This window comes from Thermobia domestica, chromosome 10, assembly GCF_964235325.1.
Source record: "Thermobia domestica chromosome 10, izTheDome1.hap1.1, whole genome shotgun sequence".
Classification (NCBI taxonomy): Eukaryota; Metazoa; Arthropoda; class Insecta; order Zygentoma; family Lepismatidae; genus Thermobia; species Thermobia domestica.
In genome coordinates, this window is record NC_137463.1 from 64,876,127 (window position 1) to 64,898,633 (window position 22,507).

The 22,507-nt window shown below is 34.5% G+C and overlaps 1 protein-coding gene across 1 annotated transcript in view; it reads right to left on the bottom strand.

The window, feature by feature from the left end:
• LOC145661489 (uncharacterized) overlaps positions 1–22,507 on the bottom strand; it is a 147,646-nt gene that overhangs the window by 37,726 nt on the left and 87,413 nt on the right. The window lies entirely within an intron of this gene.

Consider the following 22,507-nt stretch of genomic DNA (forward strand, 5'->3'; position numbering starts at 1 on the left):
GCAAATGCACTCTAACAAGGGATGTATGCGGATCGTGACAGCTAGATATTTATGAAAATTGGTACTCTGATTAATTATCGAAAACTAGTAATCATAATGGTAATCAATTGGTGCGGAAATGTTCCGCGGCAAGCGGGATGAACATTTATTTCAGTTCTGCTCAAGCGTTTGCACGGAGTCCGTGGGACTCCATGTTTTGGTTTATGCAACATAAATGTGCCGTAGCTAATTTACTGTTCCCAGCTTGTGATGAGTATTTAAATTCTGAAATCTGTCGAAATTGATTCTTTTTAGTAAAAATCTACTTTGAAAATATCTCTGCCGCACAGAGTTACGGATTCTGAACCAAATTTGCAGACAAAGTCGCAGGAATAATGGACGATGTGAGTAGAATTTTGCCTTATGTATTGCTTTCGGATGTGGATGATGACAGGATTGTCCGTCAAAGTGATCACAAAAGCAAGTCTCATATATCAGAAAATGTCTCATATGTCAGGACAATTCATCTGACGAAGCTACATGTTCTAATGATGAATTTTATTTTGGACGAAACAAGCACAAGAATTAGAGCGCCAAAACAATTGTGATCTTTGTGCCCTGCAGGTTTATAAACTCTTTGTGATTGTTAAAATTGCGGTGGTTTGAGTGTATTCTAATATCCTTTTCCAACATCAAAAAAACATTTTATTTGTTAGAGACAGTAAAAAAACTTACAAGCTATGAAAAATGCTACCAATGAAATATGGTGATGTTGTTAACCTGGTTGATTTTTTGATATAGTGTGTACCCTTTGTTTTTAACTCAGTCATGTAATAATGCATTATAATAAATCGTGAAAAATAGCCAAAGAAATAAAAATTTAAAGACAGTAAGTGTTACGTATAAAAATATATAGATTATGTTTCGGAGTCCACGGGACACCACGTCGAGGCTTATTTGAAACATTTGTGACGTCAGAGGTTAAGGGTAATATAAAATCATAAGTTATTGACCGATTCTGGCATTCTTTCAAATTTCCAATCCATGTTTAAGCTCTTTTCCCCCCTACTACAAGTTTTGTTCTCTTTTAGCTTTCTCAATTTGAGCAACCTTGCCGATGCTATTCTAAAGTTACATTGGTTTCTATCTCCTCCTCCGAAAGAGTTGTGAATCCCTAATACCTCTGTGAATTTTTTGTTTATATTTGTGTATATTTAAACCATGACATATTCAAGGATTCGACTGGTGCAAAATGATTTTAATGGTGTATTCTATGTTGCTTAGATTATTAGATGGATTTTTGATACATTTAGAGAATATTTTCACTGAAGTGATATATCCTATTTTGTTCCCGCTGGCTGATTGCAATTTATTCTCGGAGGACTTTTACCTCATTATCTAAAACTTCTAGTATGTAACGTGTGGAATGCAGTTAGTCGCCTCTTGAAAATATGTATTATTGAGGAAAGGACTTAACATTTATTGAAGTGTAACTAATACGAGAAGTAGTTGTAAAAGAATTATGCTATTTTGCAGTGTTCTTTATTTCCATCGGCTAACATAGACGTTAGCACTCAGTAAAATGCTGTAGTAAGGGTCCGAAGTCAACAGCATTTTCTGCAGGTAGTGCACTTGTAGAAGGACAAGACTTACCAGAAACAACTTTTATTCAACCAGTTAACTCACATACAACAAGAACTCTCAAAGTTGACGCTGTAAATTTCTGCTTTATCTCTTTCAACAAATTGTAAAGTAAGCGATGTTTTACTATGTAAGAAAAATCACTTCATCCAGCGGAAAAATGTTGGTCATTATTGTCAAGGAAAACGAAATGGTAATCAAGACAATAGGGGTCAGAACTATCATGTCAATAATAACAAAAGGTTTAATCTTGATCTTAAGTTTACTGCTAATAGTAATTGTTATGAAGGTCAAAGTACTGATATGAGACCATGAAACAGATACAGAAACAGATTCATTATATTGTATGTATTTTTTTCTTTGTGACCTCTTTATCATTATTCATAACCTGATTTATACTAATATGAAATGTATTTATTTATACATTTTATTGGCATTTCAGACTTATATTTCCTTAGGCTCCTCATGTTGAGGGAATAATGTCCTTAGGCCAACAACTATCCGGGTGATGAGAAAAGGAAGAAAGGAATCGTGGAGGAAGAAAGCGGTGTGAGGCTTGTGTATTGGATACCATCCCGGCATTTCCCTGGTGTGGGTGAGAAAACCCTAATAAACTCACTCAGGATTGCTTTCCTAAAACGCCATTACATTCTCGAACGTATGACTCCACCGGGAAAGGAAACTATGATCTCTCGCGTCAAATGTAAGAGTTTAAGTGACTATTCCACGGGGATGCACGTAATAAAATGAAATTGAACAGTACACAGAAAACGAGCTGTAGATATCTTACATAATGCTTAGTTTTTCTAATGCAGTATTTCATGTTGATTTCATATAACAAAACAGTTCTTGAGATATACAGCGTGTTCAATTTGCAACGCAATTCTCAATAGGAGATGGTATAAGTTTCGAACCGAAAATGGTATACGCATAACGCTTATAGCAAAATAAATTCTAATTAAGGGGGTATTTTAAAACCTGGAAACGATTTCTTTCGTATTGTTGGATGATGTAACGAAATGCGTTATCTCCTTTTTTTACTAATAGTAAAATTGCACATAACGCTTATTCATGGACAATTCTGTTCTTAGTTTCCAGTTTCGTTGGGTGGAGTAGATCATATCAATGGTAGAGAAAAAAATAGTTTCTGATTTCTGCCGAAACCAATTGGATAAGGCTCATGTAATGGTGAACTACCTAGAGAAATGGGTGTGTTTAAAAATTACAATTCACTTGTTACCAGAAAACAATAAAAATAGTTTTTTTAAAATATATTGAGGAATCTACAGTCTAGTAGAATTGTATTTTTAATATTGTAAGAAACTGGGATAGAAAATCTTAGCCTCTTCTGTCCTCCTCAACTAACTGAGGAAGAAAAAAGTTAAAAGTAAGATATGGAAGGTAAGATAGGAGTAGAAAAATGATGAATGCAGCTGGCCGATGATTTTAGTTATGGAAGAAAATATTAGAAATTAAAAATGGAAGTTGAAAATCGAGAAGGGTGAACGTCCTACAAGTCCCAAAATGTCAAGAAGCAGAATACTTAATAATAATAATAATAATAATAATAATAATAATAATAATAATAATAATAATAATAATAATAATAATAATAATAATTTGGCCATCAGTCCTTTCCTAAGCACCATAGCTCTTGAAAGAAAGAGAACTTCAAACTTCATTTTCTTTTTGGAAATTATGGGTAGTTAATTATTTCGGAGAAGTTGTTAATTGATGTGATCTAGAAACTGGAAGTGGTAGAGAACAATTATTTCCAAGTTTTAAAGTTGACCACTATAAAACAAAATCCTTGACAGATTGTGAGAAAGGTTTCCGTCATTCTGTTGAGCATTCCCACAATAGCTATCATCTCCATTCTTAATACTATATTGAAACCCAAAGTGATACATATAAACCATATCCAGTTTTACGCTGATCCCTATAGAGCATAATCGATATTACCGGCGGGCGGGTTTCTGTACTTTAAGACTTGTGGCAAAAGTAGGTTAAGTCCAAGAAAAAAAAGGAACTGTAAAGAAGGTAGTTTCACAACGGTTCTCACTCATCCGATCTTCAAACTTGGCACATATATAGTAAACCGAAAATAAATCGACATTCATTGTTTCCTGCGGTAAAGAGGTTAAGCGGGGCAGAGGCCCCCTTTTCAAAAATGGGCCCTCTTCATTAAGAGAGCCACATTAAAGAAACGAAACTCTGCCTGTGCCGAGATGACTTCAAAGTAGGAAATACGGGTTTTGTGGTTTTTGCGAGAAAAGGGTTGCAGGGGCTATGGGCATTTTCGAAATGACAAGGGACTGTGCATAATCCTTATGGAAATTGGATTTCCGTGGAATTGCTTAAAACCATGTTATGTTCTAGATATTGTGATGATAAGAAAAGTCTTAATGGGGATAACCACCAATCTCTGATCGTTTGGCCACTACAGGGCCACATTTTGGAAAACTGCCAAAGAGAACGATGTTATGGATTTTTTGTAAAAATGACTAAAGCTGGTGTATGTTGTAGATATTGTGATGGTGAAAAAAATCTTATTGGACATAACCACAAATCACTAATCGGTTGGTCATTACAGGGCTACTTTCTTGATAATAGCCGAGTATTACAGTGTTCTGGATTTAGACAAGATTGAGTAACAATAAGATATGTTTAATAACTTCTGGTCATGAAAAAAGTCTTAATTGACGAAACCATCGAATATGGTCGTTTGGTCACTGCAGGTCCAGGTTATCTAAATCAGTTGGGTATAACGATACTTTTGATTCCGGTGTAAATGATTGAATGTATGATATGATGTAGAGGTCGTGACTTTGAGAAAAATTGTCTAGCGCTTTCCAAGATTTTCTTTTGTCTCGCAAGATGAATATCTGAATATTGTCTGTGCTTAAATCATGTTGGCCGCTAATCTTCCCGATCATTTTTTCCGGTTGTGGGATCGAACTTTTCAGGGTTTCATACAATTATACCAAAATTCCGGAGTATCCTTACCTTCTGCTGTTTTAAGAAATATGGACAAATAGTCACTAATTGGTGTTTGTGTCCATTAAGATATTTTCTCGGGATCACATAATCTACAATATATCACAGTTTCAGCTAATTTCACCGAAGTCCAGAAAAACGTTACCTCTTGTTCGGTTTAAAAGAGTGGCCAATCGCTCAGTAAGGGACAGTTGTGATTCTTCAAACTTTTTCTCATTATCAGAATATCTACAAGATATAACGGTTTCAAGCCATTCCACCGAAATCAGAATAACGTTACTTTCTGCTGTTTTCAAAACTGTGCCTCTGTAGCGGACAAATGATCAGTGATTGTTGGTTATCCCCATTAAGACTTTCTCATCATCACAATATCTACAACATATCTCGGGTTTAGTCATTCTTACCGAAATCCAGAATACCGTTATCTTTGCATGTTTTCAAAAAAGTGTTCCTGTAATGTCCAAATGGTCAGTGATTAGTGGTTGTGCTCATTGAGACTCTTCTCAAGAACAGCATATCTTCAAGATAACATGGTTTTAAGCAATTCCACCGTAATCCAGTTTTGTTAAGGATTGTGCGGGGTCATTTGCCATTTAGAACAGGGGTCATTCCCTTTGCAACCCTTTTTTCGCAAAAACCACAAAACCCGTATTTCCTACTTTGAAGTCATCTTTGCATAGGGAGAGTTTCGTTTCATTAAATTTTCCCTTTTATGAAAGTGGGCATTTTCCCTCCTTAACCTATTTTCAGAAAGAAACATAAAATACATGTCGATTTATTTTCGGTGTAGTATATATGTGCTAAGTTTGGAGAAAATAGGACGACGAGAAACCCTTGTGAAGGTACCTCATTACATTTTATTTTTTTGGACGTAACCTGTTTTTGCCCCAAATTCTTCAATTAGTAATTACTTTAGATTGGAAAAAGATTTCCGACAAATAAAGTACATGACACAAATCGAGCTCAGAACCTGGCCACCTCGCCCAGCAAATATAGCGATGGTAATTAGTTAGGTTGAGGGCTGCGGACCACCAATTTAGTTCCGATTCGGCCAGTAGTTATAAAAAAAATCAAATGTAAGTTAAGCTCGGACACAATGATAACGATATTTATTACTTAAATGACGCGCTACTTGATTAAAACAAGAAAGTTGAAATGAGGCGTTTGGTTACCCCCAAATAAAGCACCATACAAACCGAGCTAAGCTTAGCTGGGGGCGTATTTCTCCGTGTTCGCCTAGCAAGTACAGGGATCTTTTAAGTTACGCTATGGATTAATTAAGTAGTTTTCAAGAAATAAAATATGAAATGCAACCCCAGTCGAGCCTGTTCTTTGCCGGGCTTGACAACAGGATATATCAGCCTTTATTCCTCAGGCAATATGTTACTTGCTATTGATCCGGCCAGTATTTACTCAAAAATAAACACTAGTAAAAACAGTAAGTATCACATAATATGTTCTCAAAAAATACGGAAACCATAAGTTGTAGTATATTTCTTTCATTTCTGGTTTGAATAGGGATATTACTTCAGAAATAGAATATACTCTATGGAAACATAATAAATTACATAAAACTCCCTCTGGCTATCCATTATAAAACACTCAATTTTAGAACCGGAAGTGTTTGAATTCTGCCACTTGCGGGTTTAGTAGAAAGATTAGCCGAGATAGAACATATTCTTGGAACATTTAATTTATTACAAAAAACGACTTCTCGATATCTATTACGGGTTCTAACCTATTGCGTTCGTCCATAAAACCAGAAGTACTTGGGTTTTGGTACGTCAAATTTAATTAGGAATATAAAATAAATAATACCTGTTTCCACAACGCTAAATTGATTCCCGAGATCAGTTACTCGCTATATGTTAAACTTTTTGCTCTATGTAGATTGAATTTAAACGAATGTTATGGATAATTTCTACTACTTCCTTTTCGCAAGGCTGTTAGGAATGAAGATTACAGTTATTCCTTAAACGCTTTATCGATTGTTGAAAACAGCTTCTTGCTATTTATCACAATTTTCGCTTTATATTCATCCAAGTTAAAGCTGGAAATGTTTCATTTCTACTGGTTCCGCTTTTACTAGAGTCTTAAGGATGAAAATGAAGATTGTTCTTAAAACTGCTTCTCGATTGCCAAAAACGGTTTCTTTTTATTTATTATTGTTTTTGCTCTAGAGTGATCAACGTTGTAACTGGAAATGCCTCAATTGTATCAACTTCGATTTTAATAGCACGTTAAAGCTCAGGATGAAGGTTGTTCTTGAAAAGTTAATCGATTACCTAAAACATCTTTTCGATATCTATTACGTTTTTCGCTCTATAGTATTAAATGTTGTAACAGTAAATAGCTCATTTCTACCTTCTTCAGTTTTATTAGAGTGTTAAGAATGGACTTGCACGTCGCCCTTCAAACATATTATCAATTGTCAAACAACGCTTTTCGCTATCTATTGCCGTTCTCTCTATATAGTGGTCAACATTGAGACGGGAAATGGCTCATTTCTACTTCTTGCGGTTTTACCAGACTGTTAAGAATGAAAATAAAAGTTGCCTTTAAAACGTATAATCGATTGCCGAGAACCCCTTTTCCCTACCTATTAGCGATTTTGTTCTATAATGAACAATATTAAAACTGGAAATGACTCATTTCTACCATCTTCGGTTGGCGAATCATCTCTATTAACGAGCTCTCTCGAGATAATCGCTTTATCTATCTATTACAAAAAGCAATTTAAAATTTTGTATGCATACAAATGTTATCGTACGGAGTAACGGACGGACGTACTAACAGTACGAAGTTACAAGTTCCACTACGTGATCCTAATAGTAAAACTCGTAAATAGGGTCACGTAATATTTTCTCAATTGATTTTAAAAATCTCAAGTTATACCTTCAGCGTCATAAGACCCATTGATAGAAGTCAAATTTCCCATTTTTCACCGATTTGCTACTATTTTATTGATAAAATCTATACAAATCTCAAACTCACGGGGTAGGGGTAGTTGTGCCTCCCTTCCCTCTGACGAGGGAACCTATCCAAGTGCAACTCTGACTTCGAGTCGAAACTATGGTAGTTGGATACCTTGTCCCAAAAGAACATAACACGAAAAGTGATACATCCTCGATCACAACCGTTGCAGAGATATAAACGTGATAAGTTAAAAATTGAGCTCCATACTATACATTACAAAGTCAGCTTCCGGGTCAGATTTTTCGGAAACGGTCAGGTAAGGAAACTCAGCGAATACATATCAAATTAGTGTTGAGAGCCCACCACCTTTTGAATGAAAAAATATTGCCCCCGGGGCACTCGCAGGGTCCCAGGCGGGGTCCAATTCAAAATTGGCAAATGGAACCGGGGGTGAAGTAGCATATTGTATGAAAGCTATTGTTAAATAAAAGAAGGTAGAACAAATCTCAACTCTCTATGATGACCCTGTGCAAACGGACAACTGGTCCATTGGTCATTCGAAGTCACACTTATACTTGCATAAGGTCCGTTGTGTAACTCTGTGAGAGACTCTGCAACAATTTGTTTCACTTCAATACCTTGCACTTTTAAACGTGTTTTTCTGTTTTGTTATTGTCATAACTTAACGGATTTAGAAGAGTGGCCATATATTTTCTGATGTAGGTTGTATTGACATTTTGACCAGTTGCCCGTTTGCACAGGGTCATCATAGAGAGTTGAGATTTGATCTATCTTCTTTTATTTAACAATAGCTTTCATACAATATGCTACTTCACCCCCGGTTCCATTTGCCAATTTTGAGTTGGACCCCGCCTGGGACCCTGCGAGTGTCCCGGGGGCAACATTTTTTCATTCAAAATGTGGTGGGATCCCAACACTAATTTGATATGTATTCGCTGAGTTTCCTTACCTGACCATTTCCGAAAAATCTGACCCGGAAGCTGACTTTGTAATGTATAGTATGGAGCTCAATTGCTAACGTTTCACTCTTATATCTCTGGAACGGTTGCGATCGAGGATTTATCACTTTTCGTGTTATGTTCATTTGAGACAAGGTATCCAACGACCGTAGTCTCGACTCGAAGTCAGAATTGCACTTGGATAGGTTCCCTCGTAAATGACACCCCTGAGTTTTAGTATATTTGTTTGACTTCCGAGTTGAGTAGAGGGATTACTGTCAAGATGGAATATACACTTTGGCACTTAATGAATCGCATAAAATCTCTTCTCGCTGTCCATTCTATAACATTCAACCGGAAATGTTTCTTTTCTACAATATCCGGTTTTGTTAGAATGTTAAATGATGAAGTTAAACGTTTTCGTTGACATGCTTTATCGATTACCGAAAATTGCTTATTGCTATCTATTACTGTTTTCACTTTGTACTGGTTAACATTAAAATTGGAAATGAGTCACTTACACCACTTTCGGTTTTCTTAGAGTGGTAGGGTCTAAGAATGAAGGTGATTGTTGTTCCAGAAACGTTTAAGCGATTACCGATAACCGGTTTTCGCTATCTATTACAGTTTTCTGTACAGTCATCAATGTTGAGACCGAAAATGACTCATTTCTACCACTTCCGTTTGACGAAATTACCTCCATTAACAAATCACTCTATTTATCTACTGCAAAAAAAAAAACAGAATGTAAAAAATCCCCTTTCATTCAAAAGTTATTACCATTGCGGAATATTACGATATTATAAGTTCCATTAATTGATTTTAATAAATGCTTCTTACAAACCATCCACACACACACACAAATACACCAACATATATACAGACGGAAGTAGGTCTGGTAGTTCGCACTTGCTTACCCCGGGAGCTAGAAACAAAGAGAGAGGGAGAATCTTATTATACCTTTATTCTGAACGCACCATTACTAACACGATAAATTAAAAAAAGAGTCATAAATGAAATTTTTAAAGATTGGTACTACTGCTAAATCTAACACATCAAGTTGTTCCATAATGATTGATTCGCAGGATGACGTATACGGGTTTCCTAATGGAAGTGCAATAAAATGCCTTCAAATTAATCACAAAATAAAGTTAAATTTATCTCTCAAATTTGCAAAATCGAAGTTGGTGGCCATTATGGGAACAGTGTACAATGATAATATGTGCATATACAAATTAATATACTCTATGTTTTCCGTTGGGTGCCACAAAGCTTCGAATGATATTTGGTTTCATAATCATTAACAAATGTATATATCTATCTATCTATCCATCCATCTATATATATATATATATATATATATATATATATGGATAAGAAGATGGAAAGAGAGAAATGCCCCCAGAATTGATAATGAGATACGTCCTTTGAAATCGACGAGATCACTTATAGACGCTTACATAGTAACAATGTCTGATGCAAACAGTTGTAAAACAACAAAACTGATTATTGCAAACATTGGACTAAAATATTTCTTAAACTTAACATTTTAATGCTGTTCTGTATTAGTATTAAAGAACAGACCCTTGCCTTACTTCTTCACTTTTTCTTCGCTTCTTCTAATCTCTTCTAGAAGTTGGTATATTTTTCTTCTTTCTCTGTATTTCGCCTTTAGATTCTTCAAAGCATTGATCATGATATTCAACTCTAACTTGAAAAAGTTTTTTCTTTCTATATCTATAATGCTATCATTATTAGTTCATTTATCATCTTTCCCTGTACTGTGATGAATCGTAATCATAATATTGGTTCCATTGCTCCTCGTTCTTTCTCGAATCCTTTTCTACCATAGCCGTTTTCATCTCTCTTCCATTCGTTGTTGGATAATTTAGCACACTATTTTGATGCACGGGAAAGCTGGTATTTTAAAAATTTAGGAATCTTATGTTAATCTCTGTTATCTCTTGAAAGGTAAACGTTTTCTAATTGTTATTTATTGAAACTACCAGAAGAATGTAGAGGTAAATTATTTTTTTTAGAATTTGCCAATCCAATAATACTGGATCCTTCACCTTTTTCATTGCTACGCTCTGTAGTGGCTACAATTGTTATCTGATACTGAACAGACACTACCAAGTAGCGTTAATGTTATTTTAATCTGGGTACGATTTAGTTTTCATTGAAATCTGCGTATATTAACCTGATAGAGCCTGATTTTTTGTGCTGTTGTTTTGTTAATTTATACTTGAATATGATAATTGGGCTTCATACATCAGAAAAATACCATTGCATCTGAGAAAATAATTTTTCGTGTCCATATATATGGTGTGTCCATATGGTCATGCTAAGCCTTCGTGATATATAAATGCAATAAATAACACTAAAGAAGGGTTCAAAACTATATTTTCTTTACCTATCTTTCATACAAACTTATTCCCATTGTCGTGGGAAAATGACAATAGTGTGTTTAATACTTTTAGTATGGAAATTGAAAAAGCAAGGAACACAAAGGTCAACATCACATTTTACAAATGCTGTACACCCCATTGATGAACAATTTTCTCCAGCACATCTTCTTCTTTTGTTGCCCGGAACAGGAAGAACTAAGTGTCCAATACCATCAAATCTTACTGAATCGTATATTACTGAAGAGAAACTCAGTCTGGATACAGCTGGACGTCCAGCACCTCTTTGAGACGAACCAAATGCAAGTAAATAGTATTGAGGAGTTTCTCTTCTAAATTCTAGTTGATTCAAAGTTGAACGAGTATTGAGAGATACCTGCCATTCATTGTGAATTGATACATCCAACAGCCAAGTGAAGATTAACCACCACTATTACTTTCCCCTAGTACTAATTCTGTAGTCCTTTATGTTTCTATGCATTCGATCTGTATTGTATTATCCGATCAAACGTGGACGAGTTGCTGTGATCTCTTTCTTGGCTAACCTGGAATATTTTTTCTACATTTCCTAGGGAGAAAACAGCATGAACAGTGCATGCAACTGTGACTACTGAATTGTCATGCCATCTTGAAGTAACTACACCACCTTCACTGCCTCTGTGTTCGTAGTAACCTCTTTTCTGTTTCTTGAATTCAGATGACATTGAGAAATTGCATTCTTTGGGAACCCTGTTTTCACGTATATTACCAGTTCCAGCATATCCATTAGACTTTAGGTGTAACAGAAATGGTATGCTTGTGAAAAGATTGTCAAAATAGAAACTGAATGGTAATTTTTTAACGTCACTTGGGAATTCATCTATCATATATAGCAGAGGAGCGTCTGCTTTTCCAAATTTTTGTTCATATTCTGCAATGCATTGCAGATTTTTGCCTTTGTAGACATCAAAGTTTATTAGGTATCCATTTGGGCTATTCAGGCACCAAACCCTGTACCCGAATCGCACAAGTCTTCCTTTTATAAACTGTTTACAAACATGTCTGCCATAGTATGCTATCATTGCTTCGTCAAAATTTATCGCCTCCGTTGGAAGAAAATGTTTCATGCAATTACTTTTCAATTTATTCATTAGTGAGTGTAGTTTCCAAGGTTTATCTGATTCACTCACCTTGTTGTTGTCCGCAAAACGCAAGAACCTCATTATCTGAATAAATCTATCCCTTCTAATTGCATTGTGTAAATTTCTCATATCAGTCCCAGAATCCCAATAGTATTCTGGAAGTCTATTATACCCTGATACCCGAAAGTCCATTATACCCTAATACAAACAAAACACCCAAAAATAATTTCAAATCTTCTTAAGATACATTCGGATCTGACACGTTTTTTAAACAGAGCATATTTCTGGATTTCACATATATCTAAATCGAATATATCTTAATAAAAAGATCAAAAAGTTCAACAGGTATGAAGTTCCTATAATTTGAATAATCTCCCTCATAGAATACAGGCAAAAAATTTTGATATCATTTTGTGTCCACATTCTCCTGTTATCAGACTGATTCCGCTTCCGTTTCTTTGAATATTACTTTCCTCCTTCTCTATGTTTTCACTCCCTTGTTCTAGATTCTCCCCCTCCTTCTAACCCTCAGTCCCTCCTAAACGCATGTTGTTCGAGAATACTACTTGTATTAAAGCATTGAGTTGTCTCCCACTTAGGTTGTCTACCAAACGATCAACATATTTTATTTGCCGAATCCTCGTCAAATAAAACATTTGCTTCTGGAGGTTCAATAAATATACACTCTATTTTTCCATACCCTATTTCATCTGGTTTCTTAACTTCTTCCAATACTTCATGCACTGTTAAGTACCTCGAAATGCGAAGGACCAGTTTTTCTTAGGACGGAAAAACTATGATTTGCCAAACCTTATTGCTACTACAAAAGCCTAGCGTGACCATGTGGTAATATGAACGATACATAGCTCTGCACAACGTTTATGTTCGTTTCTTAACAGAAAACATTATTTGCCTCAACACCTGACTTCTTTCTGAATGAAAACACACACTAATTGGAAATGTGTTAACAACAACGTAAAGATCAAATAAATTTTCACCTTTTATTATGTGCCGTTGTTGCAACTCTAGGAGCAGCAAGATTTTCGGATGCACGAAACTCTACACTAATCAAGCAAATCTCAAGATTGATACTAAGATCGTGTCAAACGCATCATTAGCTGAGGGTTCACAGCTCTACATGTGAGTCTTCGTGAAACTAACCAGAGGAAAACAATTTGAAGATCATCGCGCGCAACGTAACCGTATGGTAACGCAAATGTGGGGAAGTCTGTGATCACAGATTATAATCTTTTTTGCGTAGCTTTCGAGGTAGAAATTTCCAACTGAATTGAAGACTTTGGGGCAGTAACCCGTCAAGTCCAAAAAGTGAAAGTGAAAAGGAGATAGGTTCACAAAGATTTCTCGTCATCCAGTTTTCTTCAAATTTGGCATATAGATATACTAGAACCCAAAAAATCGATACATGTTTTTTGTTTCTTTCGGAAAATAACTTACGGGGCTAAGGGTCATTTTTTTAAAAAAAAGGTCCCATTGATTAAAACAGACACATTAAAGAAACGGAATTCTGCCAATGGAAAGATGACTTGTAAGTATGAAATACATGTTTTGCAGGTTTTGGGAGAAAAAGTGTTGCAGGGGCCATTGTCCCCTTACAAAAGACAAAGGACTCCGCACAATCCTTACGGATATTGGATTTCGGTGTAATTGCTTGAAACCGTGATATGTTGTAGATATTTAGTTCTTGAGAAAAACACTCAAAGGCACAACCACAAATCACTGACTGTTTGATCTCTACAGGGCAACTTCTTTTTGAAAATAGACGAGGATAGTGATATTCTGTATTTCGGTAAAAATGACTGAAACTGTGATGTGTTGTATATACTGTGATCCTGAGAAAGAGTCTTAATGGGTAGAACGACAAATAAGTGACCGTTTCTCAACTACATGATCGGTTTTTTGGAAACACAAAGTAACGGTATTCTGGATTTCGGTAAGATTGCTTGAAACTGTGATATGTTGTAGACATTGTTATCCTGAGGAAGGTCGTTATTGTGCACAAACACTAATCACTGACCGTTTGGCCACTAAGATGCTACTTTTGTGAAAGCAGCCGCACCGAAAACAGTGATACTTTGAATTTCGGTCAAAATGATGGAAACCGTGATATGTTTAAATATTGCCATCCTGAGAAAAGTATGGATTAACACAACCACAAATCACTATACGTTTGGTCACAACAGGGCTACTTTCTTTAAAACAGCCAAATATAACCATGTTCTGGATTTCGGTAAGACTGAGTAAAACTAAGATATGTTGAAGATCTCATAATGGGAAAAGTATTAATTATCATAACCATCGAATTATGATAGCTTAACCACGTACAAGTCCAGGTTTTTTTTAAAAGCAACCGGGTATAACGATATTTTTTGATTTCTTTATAAATGAATGTAACTCTGATGTGTTGTAGATGTCGTGATCCAGAGAAAAATCGTCTAGGGCTTTTCCGGGGTTTTCTTTGTCCTGCAAGATGAATATCTGAATGTTGTCTATGCTTATGTAAGGCTGGCGGCTACTCTCCCCACACCTTTCTTGGGTTGTGGGATAGGCCCTTTCACGCTTTCATACAATTTTACCAAAATTCCAGAGTATCCACACTTTTCTGGTGTTTTTAAAAATGTTGCCTGGTAGTTCATAAATGATCACTGAATGGTGGTTTTCTCCATTGACACTTTTCTCAAAATGACAATACAACATTAGAAAGTTTCAAGAAGTTACACTGAAATCCAGAATACAGTTATCTTATGTTCTTTTTTAAAGTACAATTTGGCCCTGTAGTGGCCAAATTGTCACTGATTTGTGTCTACACTTGTTGTGACTTTTTCTTTAAATTACAATATCTACAACAAATCAAAGTTTCAGTTATTTTTATCGAAATGAAGAATATCACTATCTTTAGCTGTGGGAAAATATGGTCTCGTAGTTGCCAAGCGATTAGTATTTGGTGATTGTGCCCATTAAGACTTTTCTTCTCAGGATCTCAGTATCTACAACATATCACGGTTTCAGGTACTTCCACAGAAATTCAATTTCCGTAAGGATTGTGCAGAATCCTTTACAAGTTAGTAATATTCATCATTGTGCCATACTAGTCCAGCAGAATGTTCCTTGCTCATTGTTGATGAGGAAATAGGTGTCAAAATTATCAAACCTTACTGAAATATCAAAAGATATCTCTACTTATAGAAGAAGTTTGATGATGTATGAATATTGACTCCAGCTTTGTTCTAGTACGCAACCGAAAATTGTAATCGTATCGCGAATATACTATGTACTATTAAGCTTTAAAGAAATATCTCACTATGTGAAGATTTTAGAGTTCAAAACATATCTTGTTAATACTCGAAAAAGGTAATTTTAAATTGAAAGTTGTTAGAAAATAGTTTTCTTTCCTTTAACACCTATGGGTCCGCAAATACCAAGGAGATAATGACAACTGCAACATTAAAGCGAAATCAAACTTGTCACAATTAGGTCAGAAATTGAAGCATTTTATCTTACTGAAAACATACCTTGGTTGGCGTACACCACTCTCAAAAGTCAAACACTTTTACAAGTGTAATGGAAAGATTAAGAAAATTAGTTGACAATGAAGAGGAGAAATAATAAGCTGATTATATGTTGGAATTGTACTATGTATTTATGTTTTGAAATAAGAAACGATTGCACAATTTATTGTTTTCTATTATGACACTTTACAAGTAAATTATAATAGCTATTGAACGCCCATGAGGCAATTTTGTTAACATTATGTAATAATATTATGATGCAGATTAAGAATGTATTATTTACTTAGTGCATACACACATTCAGGATAGCGTACTAGTTTATCTTTAAGAATTTCGGGCTTAAGTATTGAATCCTTGGTTGGCCACATAGCTTATTCATACATTGCTTCTAGTTTAATTATTTAATTATTAGGTATCTTAATCACTGTTTTACAAAAATGAATTCTTTATGGATATTGTTGACAAGGTACATTGTGATATATTATAATGTTTTAGCAATGTAAAGTTGAAATGAACGTGTTTGAGGTGTTATTCGAAAACCCTAAAGTGCATTTCATTGTGGCATCTTCTCTTATATGATCAGTTGCTTGTTTCTTTATATTCATCAGATGTAACATTCTGATAATATGGAAAAAGAAAATAAGTACGATTTCCTTCACAACATTAATCACTTATATTTTTTTTACTTGACTGTAGTAAAATAAAAAGTATTCGATATATGACATTATGATTTTCAACGTGTCATCGATGTGACCCTTTAGACCTAATTTGTTAAAAATGCTTTAAGATGAATAAATTATATATATATATATATATATCGTAAGTTTAGTAATGTGTAATACCGTAACACCGCCTAAGTTAGAACAAATTTTCTAATATATTCTGAAGTATGTGTTGAATTGTCTGGCCCTGAAAAAATACATTAATGAAACTTATTTCGGAACAACAAAACATAGTGATCACAAGCAACTGAGTTGGACAGGAAAGGAAAGCAATTATTACTGAATATTTCCCTACCACAAACATTTTTTCGCCCCAAACCTATATTATTATAAATGTTAACATTCTATTTTTCAAGATTGTTACTAAGTTATTTCACTTTCATTCAATAATAGTAAATTCTTGGAGATATGACATTCACGTTTGTTATGAAAATGCTAGTCAAGGCAAAGTAACAACTTTAAAAAATTAACTTAAAATGATATAATTGAAATTTTGCAATCTGTAATTTATTTTCATTTAAATTGGCTCTAGACATATAACATTAATTCAGGCCCTTTTCGTTATTTTTGTTGTAACTATAAGTACGGTCCTCTAAAATGAATTAGTGAGTCCAATACATAGTTGTTTTCGAAAGATTATTATGATTTCAGAGAAGTCTATAAAATATTTAATTCCATAGTAAACAAAATTAAAAGTTTAACATGTAGTTGTGTGTAGAATTTGCAGATGTCAATGTCTTACCGAGAACCGTTATGTGAAATATCTATAAGCTTAGTCGCTTGGAATTGCCATGTATCTTGGGGGGACAGTTGAGTTGTTAGAAGGAAAAGTTTAGAAGAGATGTGTCCATATTGTGATGGCATTTCAGAGTTTTAAGTTAGATTTTGCAAGAATTATAACGTATACATTCCGATTTAAAAATGCTAACTGTGTGCGGTAAACGACTTAGAAATGAGAAAGAATATAGTTTCCTTTCTAAAGATAAATTTATATTTTTGAAATGATTCTAGAAACGAGTTTTTACTATTTTCTTTGTTGCAGCAGCATAAACATCAAGTAACTAGAATGAGTCTGTACTTTCTCAATCTTATTAAGATATGAATACTTTCTGAAAATAATACTGAACTGAAAGCTTCGGTTATACGTCATCGTCCTACTGTTAAAAAGGCAATGCTTGATTTGAGGTTGGTGATATTCCTCAACAATTTGCTTATTAGTGATTATTATACTTTTCCTTTTCTCTAATGTGTTGTTCAGATAGTATTCCTCAATCCAGGACTCATTGTGAACTGTTGTTTTTCTTCCTCTGTATTTTGTATGACCTTCGTCCAAGCAGCTGGAAATATATTAGTAGATATTTTCCATGTCTCTAAATAGCATTCTGACCTTTAATACGATAGTGTGTTTTGTCTCCTGAAATAAAAGGTGCTTATAATCCGTCATAAAATGTTGACTAAGTTTGTTAAAGGTTTAGGATTCTGTTTGGATAAATCCATCATTTCACTTTTAGTCATTTTCTTTTATTTTTCCATAAATATCCTAATGTTAGTTACTATGGCAAAATTACATTATTCCTCGTTTACGTTGTTTTACTTGTTATTGGAAGGTAATCAGATATATAATACCTGGTGCCAAGTACTGGTAAGCAGTTATATGTTTTGCTTGGAATGTACTTTCTATATATGTATTTCGACAATTCCGAAAAAGAGTACGACAGTTCCAGGAGTCTTATTTTGGTTATGTTTATTTTTATTCCGTCTCTCTATAACATACAGGGCGTTTCAGCATTAAAATAAAAAAAAGAATTAAAACAACTTCACGTTTACAACTTCATTGGAAAAAAATCCATTTTCTAATACATGCATAATTACGGAAACAAGATCTATTTAATGTTCATAGTGATAATGGTCTTTACGTGGTTACTCTCTTTAATCAACAACAACTTTCGGACATGAATCCAGACAAGGAAAACATTTAGCTGCGAATTTGATAGGAAATTTCTAATAATGGAAATGGGACGAAATTACGTAAACTAGTGAATTGGTTGAAAGTGACGTCAATAAATGGAACTTCGAAATATGTAGCATAGGCTGACAATACGTCAGCCCCTTGATAAGACATTTACGAATGTAGTCTCCTAATATCCCAAAATCTTTTCCTGTTTTGCTATAAATATTTTCCTTTTCTAAGTGTTTTCTATGTCAGAAAGAACTATTGACTATTTTGTGTTGATGTGTAATTGAAATCACAAAATTAATTGCCGTAGACGAGTATATATACTGTTACCTTCATTAATTTTTTCGTCTGAATTTTTGAGTATTCTATTCCTTATGATATGTTTATTGTTTTTTCATACTTTATTTAATATTAAAAAGTATATTTGTATCTAAATAAAATTTATTAATGTTTGGAAAACATTTAAAAATCTGATTTGTTAAAATTCGTATGTTTTTCCTAAATCTTTTTTCTACATTGAGAATTTCGCTTTTTTACATGAGAGCATATTGTGTCGAAACAAACATATCTCCTGTGTGGTCGGTATTTCAAACTAACGATGAGAATTCAAGAAATGATTTATTTCCTTTTTGTGCATAAGCTTCTACTGGTAGTATTATTGTAAATCGCAACAACTATGCTGTAAAGATTTTGCTTTTTATTCGATTTGAGACATTCACTTTAAAATACGAAATTTCGTATATTATTAAAATTTCGATAAAGTCCAACGACACAATTCTAGATGCTAGCAATTCTCTGTTCCTATTGATTTTTTTAGCCTTAGCTGTTCTAGATCTTATAACTTTTTCACTTCTGTATCCGAGGATATTTGCTTTCCTAAATAACTGAGTATCTTAACTTTTTGGACTTTCCATCCCTGTAGATATACATTACCCGTTTCTGTCCTTCTCTTCATTTTTCGCATTGGTTTCGCTTTTATTAATTTTCATTTTGCATTATTTTTTAGTTGGCTTTCGAAGTATAAAAGTTCTTCCTGCAATTTTTTTTGTTCTCCCTATCAGTGATTTGTCATCAGCAAACTGATTATTATTAAACCTGAACATATACTTTTACACTTTTTTCCCTTTTATGAAATAATACATTCATAGTCTCCTCTATGTTGATATCAAACAGGAGAAGTGAAAGTCTAGATCATAGCCATAATCCTTCATATGTTCTTCCTTCCTTCTGATTTCTCCCAGTAACAGCTGTCTTTGTATATTCGATATATCATTCTTCTGTCTCTGTAATCCACGTTCATATTCTGACACGCTCTGTACATGATATTCGGCTCTACTTTGTCAAAAGTAGTTTTCCTGAAATCAAAAATTATATCAAAATCTATTCGTTTATCCTGGCGTGTTGTTCCAAGTTCAACCATAGTCTTAACATATCTTCCCATGTTTTCCGTTTTCTCCTTAACTGAAGTATACCTACGATATCCTCTTCCCATATCCATTCCATTTGCTATGCTGTAATTTACTATTTTATGGATGGAAAAGTAGTAATTTTAATTATATTAGGTAAGTTGAGTTAATCCGTGTTAACGCTGAAGAAGTAAATGTCTTTCAATAGATGCTTATTAACACCACTATTGAAAAATATAGTTAACCTTTTGACCTACCTATTCTTTTGTCGTGATGTCTTGCAGACCCCAATGCCATAGACTAAATCTGTGTTGAAAATTACCAATAACAATTTACAATGACCATGTTATACTGCATCTATATTGAAAATGACAACTACCAATTCATTATTATAATTTACAATGACAACTAATTTAACCCAACCTAATATCGTATAGTGGATCTATATTGAAAATAATGACTAACAATTTACTGTTACCATTTACAGTGACCACTAACATAACCTAACCTAACAATTTATTATTCATCTTAATATTCCTTTAAAAACAAATCCTATTCTGTTTTACAATTTAATCTTTAATATAGCTCAAAATACTATTTCACATTTGATACATTTCAACATATTTCTCATTATTGGAGAAGAACTCAGCGTTTGTCCCGTTTCTTCCTATCACATAGATGACATCGCTTTCTTCTGTTGGCAGATGACGCTTAAATTGCTGAAGAACTTTCAGTTTTGGAGACCTCGAAGTGTTTCATTGGTTCAGTCACTGATTTTGGTAAACGAGCTGACATCCCGCATCTTCGTTGCATGTGAGGCTTTAGAATATCATCGACAAGGCTAGCTAAACATTTTCGCCTTGCATTGGCTTTATTCGATAAATCTGAAATTTGAATTTTGAAAATTATAGATGCATTGAGCGCAAAAGCATCTACCATATTGAAGAACACAGCTAATGTGCATCATCTTGTTTGTTTCTGTTGCTAATTCTCTCACCATTTGGTCAATAAGTTCAACGTCCCTTTCGTCTTGTTATAATATAGAACTACATGTCTCTTTTCAACTGTGTCAGATACAGAGGTATCATGATGCTGAGTGCTGAGTAATGTCACAGCTTTCCACACGATTGTTAGGTCTCTTTTGAATACGAAGACACATTTCAATGAACTACGAGATTTACTAGGTTGCATAATGTCCGGGATTTCACGTTATTTCTTCTTCATCGTTCCAACGAGAGTAGCTAGCAGGCACTGCTAGTTCTGAGCTTGCAGGTACTTAGCAAGTTGAACACTTGCAAAATAACTGTCCATAGTAACGTTCCTTACACTTTTGAACAAATGTTATGAAAGTTTCTACACAAAGTTCTGAGCCTGATTCTTGTCCACAGTAACTCCTGCTGCTTTCCTACGTATACATAAACACTACGTTCAACATAGTTCAGCGCAACGCATAAAGAAAATATTTGTATCCTATATTTAGCTGCCTTATTAGGTATATATTGAACGAAACCGCAGAGACCACGAAATTGATCCAGTTGTACATCCACTGTTACTCAATCACTTGGTATATACTAATTCCTACAGTTTGCAAGAAAACATTCCCAAACAAATTGGATGGGGAAAAGGTTGTCTTCTTTCTGTCTATTTGCGTATGTTCGTTTATCATCATATCGAAGAAACCACAGAAATTGATGAAATAGCATCCGGGACATAGTCGCAGATACAAAATAGCATTTGCACCTTTCTACAGTTCTATTTCAGGACATTCCTAATCAGGATCAATTCCTGCCTGAATGCACAGTCCTAGAAATGCAATTAATACTATCTTATTAAGTGGGTGTATCCACTTAGCGCTAGAATCAGAAGTAGTAATTCGCCTTGCCTCGAGATAAGTGCATTGCACTTTTTCGTCAACAATAGCATTACCGACTAATAATTAATACTTCCCATGGTGTAGCAATGTCTACATTGTTTTTTACACCAATCCAAGATGTAAATATATTATATCTTCTAGTTTGTTTAGTTGACGGCGGATCGGGATTAAAGTACATTCCGTTTTTTCGCAGAGGATGACCACCGTTGTTCACAAAAATATTTTCACTTCCTAATTCTTGGTCACTCACATTTGATTCACCCACTTCATCATCAACCTCACTAGCTTCCTCAGTAACAGCTGGAAGATCGTCATAGTCGTTTTCTGGTGGTAAAACAAAAACTTCGTCTTCTGAACCTGTGTTATCTTCGCCTAAATTTGCTTCACTTTTTTCATTAATATCGCCAAGCAGTACGGAGCTAATATTTTTTTCTATTAAAACGGTTCGAGGTCTCTTACGTTCAGACATAATAATTTTCAGAACAAATAATTTCATCCGAAAAGTTAATTGTTAGGAAAACCAATTAAGCATGCACTACACTACAATGATTCCTTTCAAGGACTGTAGAAAGCAGCTATCACACAGGCAAATGAAGAAATTCTCAACTTATTCTTCTTGACTTATTCTCAACACAGACTTGGAGAAATTGCGGTCAGCTAAAGTCCGTTATACATGGTCAAACTTTCTCTTTCTTTTGCATTCCTCAAACTTTGGTTGGGCGTATTCCTATTTTTGATCAAATAAATTTAGCAGAGGATGCAAAGTGTATTCACTTGTAGATAACACAGTCCACCTTATAGATTGTCAATGATAATTTGGTGAGTCATATAAAGTTACGTCACTCGCCAATTGGCCATTGACAATGTAGAGGGTAGGACGGCTCTACCTGCAAGTGGGTATACCATGGATGTGCCAGTGAAGATATCTAATTCGCCTAACTGATCTACGTAAGATTTGTCTAGTTGGGGGTAATGTAACAAACATAAATATACTGAAAAAAACA